This window comes from Paroedura picta, chromosome 1 (assembly GCF_049243985.1).
Source record: "Paroedura picta isolate Pp20150507F chromosome 1, Ppicta_v3.0, whole genome shotgun sequence".
NCBI classification, from domain to species: Eukaryota; Metazoa; Chordata; class Lepidosauria; order Squamata; family Gekkonidae; genus Paroedura; species Paroedura picta.
In genome coordinates, this window is record NC_135369.1 from 185,101,214 (window position 1) to 185,105,994 (window position 4,781).

The 4,781-nt window shown below is 35.0% G+C and overlaps 1 pseudogene; it reads right to left on the minus strand.

The window, feature by feature from the left end:
* Positions 1-1,182: 1,182 nt before the first annotated feature.
* Positions 1,183-1,628, minus strand: LOC143821966 (large ribosomal subunit protein eL32 pseudogene; annotated as a pseudogene).
* Between the last annotated feature and the right edge of the window lie 3,153 nt (positions 1,629-4,781).

The following is a 4,781-nucleotide window of genomic DNA, read 5'->3' on the forward strand; positions in this document are numbered from 1 at the left end:
CTGTTGGAGAAATTTTGAAATGGTTGGGAAAGCCCATGGGGTGTATAAATATTTGGTTCACATTTTTTCCTTTTAAAAGCTGGTAAATTAATAGGGATTTTAATACGGTTAAGTACTGTAAGTACGGTTCAACTAGCTTTATATATTGTCCCGGGTGGGCATTTTTCTTGGTTTTTCAGAAGTGTTAAAACTGTGGGAGGAACACTGCCATGATTGGGTAAGGCCAGGGAATGTAGAAATATCTTTTTCACAGTTTTACCCTTTAAAATTTAGGTAAATAATTAGGTATTTTCATACTGTTAAGTACTGTATGTAACGTTTGGGTAGCTTTATATATTTTTCAGACTGGGCATTCTGTTGGTTTTTTGGAAGCATTAGATTCGTGGGAGTAACATTTACGTGGTTGGGAAAAGCCATGGAATGAAGAAATATTTCTTTCACATTTTTTTCTTGTAAAAATTAGGTAAATTAATAGGTAAATTAACAGGTATTTTTGTACGTTTAAGTACCTTGTCTACTGATCAGTTAGCTTTCTATATTGTATCGGATGGGCATTTTGTTGGTTTTTGAGAAGTATTAGTCTTCTGGGAGTAAAATTGACATGGTTGAGAAAGCCCATGGAATATATAAATATTTTTTTCACATTTTTCATAGGTATTCTCGTACGTTGTCTACAGAAGTACGCTGTCTACCGAAAGGTTAGCTTTATATTTTGTGCCGGGTGGGTATTCTGTTGGTTTTCCAGAAGTATTAGACCTGTTCGAGAAATATTAAAATGGTTGGGAAAGCCCATGGGATATAGAAATATTTTTTCCCATTTTTTTCCTTTTAAAACTGGTAAATTAATAGGGATTTTCATACGTTTAGGTATATAAAGCTTTTGGTAGCTTTATATATTGTAAAGACTGGGCATTATGTTGGTTTTTAGGAAGCGTTAGACTTGTGGGAGTAATATTTACATGGTTGGGAAACAACATGGAATGAAGAAATATTTTTTTCACATTTTTTTACTTGTAAAAATTAGGTAAATCCATAGGTATTTTAGTACGGTTAAGTACCCTGTCTACGGACCGGTTAGCTTTATATTTTGTTCCTGGTGGTTATTCTGCTGGTTTTTCAGAAATGTTAGACCTGTTGGAGAAATATTGAAATGGTCGGGAAAGGCCATGGGATGTATAAATATTTTTTTTTCTTCTGTTGATATTTTATTAAATATCGTTGTGTAAGAACAACTATTCATTCTCCTCGCTCCGCAATCTTGCATTTGGATTGGTAACCTTGATAGCAAGCTGAGCTGCCCTCTCCACAATTACTTTTCGATTCTTGGAGAAAACATTGTGAGCCATCTCTGCACAATATGACTTGTTGCTCATCATCAGAACCTCTAACTCTTTGACATTGTGGACAAGAAACTTTCTGAATCCTGAAGGCAGCATGTCCTTTGTCTTCTTATTGCTACCATACCCAATGTTGGGCATCAAGATTTGGCCCTTGAATCTTCTGCGAACTCTGTTGTCAATACCTCTTGGTTTTCTCCAGTTACGCTTGATTTTGACATAGCGATCAGACTGATGACGGATGAACTTCTTGGTTCTCTTCTTGAAGATGAGGGGTCTGAGGGCCGGCATGTTGTCATTCGGCTAATGGCGACACCCGCCCGCCTCGGAAGCGCCGGCAGAAAACGGATGTACAAATATTTTGTTCACTTTTTTTCCTTTTAAAAGCTGGTAAATTAATAGGGATTTTGGTACAGTTAAGTACTGTATGTACGGTTCGGGTGTGAAAGGCCATGGAATGTAGAAATATTTTTTTCACATTTTCCCCCTGTAAAATTTAGGTAACTAATTAGGTATTTTTGTACTGTTACGTATTGTATGTACGGTTCAGGTAGCTTTATATATTTTATTGGGTGGGCAGTTTGTTTGTTTTTCAGAAGTGTTAATACTGTGGGATGAAAACTGCCATGGTTGGGAAAGGCCATGGAATATATAAATATTTTTTTCACATTTTTTTACTTGTAAAAATTAGGTAAATCCATAGGTATTTTCGTACGTTTAAGTACCCTGTCTACGGATCGGTTAGTTTTATATTTGTTTCCAGGTGGGTATTCTGTTGGTTTTTCAGAAGTGTTAGACCTGTTGCAGAAATATTGAAATGGTTGGAAAAGCCCATGGGATGTAGAAATATTTTCTTCACATTTTTTTCCTTTTAAAACCTGGAAAATTAATAGGGATATCCGTACGGTTAAGTATCGCATATACGGTTTGGGTAGCTTTATATATTGTATCGAGTGGGCATTTTGTTGGTTTTTAGAAGTGTTAAAACTGCGGGAGGAAACCTGCCATGGTTGGGAAAGGCCATGGAATGTGGAAGTATTTTTTTCACATTTTTCACATCCTGGTAAAAGCTGGTAAATTAATACGGATTTTCGTACAGTTAAGTATTGTATGTACCGTTCGAGTAGCTTTATATATTGTTCACACTGGGCATTCTGTATGTTTTTTGGAAGCGTTAGACTCTTGGGAATAAAATTGACGTGGTTGGGAAAGGCCATGGAATGAAGAAATATTTCTTTCACATTTTGTCTAGTAAAATTTAGGTAAATTAATAGGCAAATTAACAGGTATTTTTGTACGTTTAAGTACCATGTCTACTGATCAGTTACCTTTATATATTGTATCGGGTGGGAATTTTGTTGGTTTTTAGAAGTGTTAAAACTGTGGAAGGAAAACTGCCATGGTTGGGAAAGGCCATGGAACGTAGAAATATTTTTTTCACATTTTTTCCCTTTAAAATGTAGGTAAATAATTAGATATTTTAGTACGGTTATGTACTGTACGTACGGTTCAGGTAGGTTTATATTGTGTTCCGGGTGGGCATTTTGTTGCTTTTTGAGAAGTGTTAGCCTTGTGGGAGTAAAACTGAGATGGTTGTGAAAGCCCATGAAATATATAAATATTTTTTTCCTTGTAAAAGCTGGTAAATTAATAGGGATTTTCGTACAGTTAATTATTGTATGTACAGTTCGGTTAGCTTTATATTTTGTTCAGACTGGGCATTCTGTTGGTTTTTTGGAAGTGTTTAACTTGTGGGAGTAAAACTGACATGGTTGGGAAAGGCCATGGAGCAGAAAAATATTTTTTTTACATTTTTTCCCTGTAAAATTTCGATAAAAAATTATGTATTTTCATACGGTTAAGTACTGTATGTACGGTTCAGGTAGCTTTATAAATTGTTCCGGGTGGGCATTTTCTTGGTTTTTCAGAAGTGTTAAAACTGTGGGAGGAGAAATGCCATGGTTGGGAGAGGACATGGAACATAGAAATATTTTTTTCACATTTTTTTACTTGTAATGATTAGGTAAATTCTTAGGTATTTTCGTACGGTTAAGTTTGCTGTCTATGTATTGGTTAGCTTTATATTTTGTTCTGTGTGTTTATTCTGTTGGTTTTTCAAAAGTGTAAGACCTGTTGGAGAAATATTGAAATGGTTGGGAAAGCCCATAGGATGTAGAAATATTTTTTTCACATTTTTTTCCTTGTAAAAGCTGGTAAATTAATTGGGATTTTCGTACAGTTAAGTATTGTATGTACGGTATGGGTAGCTTTATATTTTGTTCAGACTAGGCATTCTGTTGGTTTTTAGAAGTGTTAAAACTGTGGGAGGAAAACTGCCATGGTTGGGAAAGGCCACGGAATGTAGAAATATTTCTTTCACATTTTTTCCCTGTAAAATTTAGATAAATAATTAGGTATTTTCGTACTGTAAGTACGGTTCAGGTAGGTTTATATATTGTCCCGGGTGGGCATTCTGTTGGTTTTTGAGAAATACTAGACTCATGGGAGTAACATTTACGTGGCTGGGAAAGGCCATGGAATGAAGAAATATTTCTTTCATATTTTGTCTTGTAAAAATTAGGTAAATTAATAGGTAAATTAACAGGTATTTTCGTACGGTTAAGTACCATGTCTACTGATCGGTTAGCGTTATATATTGTATCGGGTGGGTATTTTGTTGGTTTTTAGAAGTGTTAAAACTGCGGGAGGAAACCTGCCATGGTTGGGAAAGGCCATGGAATGTGGAAATATTTTTTTCACATTTTTCACATCCTGGTAAAAGCTGGTAAATTAATACGGATTTTCGTACAGTTAAGTATTGTATGTACCGTTCGAGTAGCTTTATATATTGTTCACACTGGGCATTCTGTATGTTTTTTGGAAGCGTTAGACTCTGGTTGGGAAAGGCCATGGTACGTAAAAATATTTCTTTCACATTTCTTCCGTGTAAAATTTAGATATATAATTAGGTATTTTCGTACTATTAAGTACTGTATGTTCGGTTTAGGTAGCTTTATATATTTTCTTGGGTGGGCATTTTGTTGGTTTTTGAGAAGTGTTAGCCTTGTGGGAGTAAAATTGTCATGGTTGGGAAAATCCATAAATATTTTTTCACATTTTTTTACTTGTAAAAATTAAGTAAATTCATCGGTATTTTCGTACGGTTAAGTACCCTGTGTACAGATCGGTTAGCTTTATATTTCTGTTCCAGGTGTGTATTCTGTTGTTTATTCAGAAGTGTTAGACCTGTTGGTGAAGTATTGAAACGGTTGGAAAAGCCCATGGGATGTAGAAATATTTTGTTCACATTTTTCCCTTTTAAAAGCTGGTAAGTTAATATGGATTTTCATACAGTTAAGTAGTGTATGTACGGTTCGGGTAGCTTTATATATTGTTCAGACTGGGCATTATGTTGGTTTTTTCAAACCATTAGACTTGTAGAAG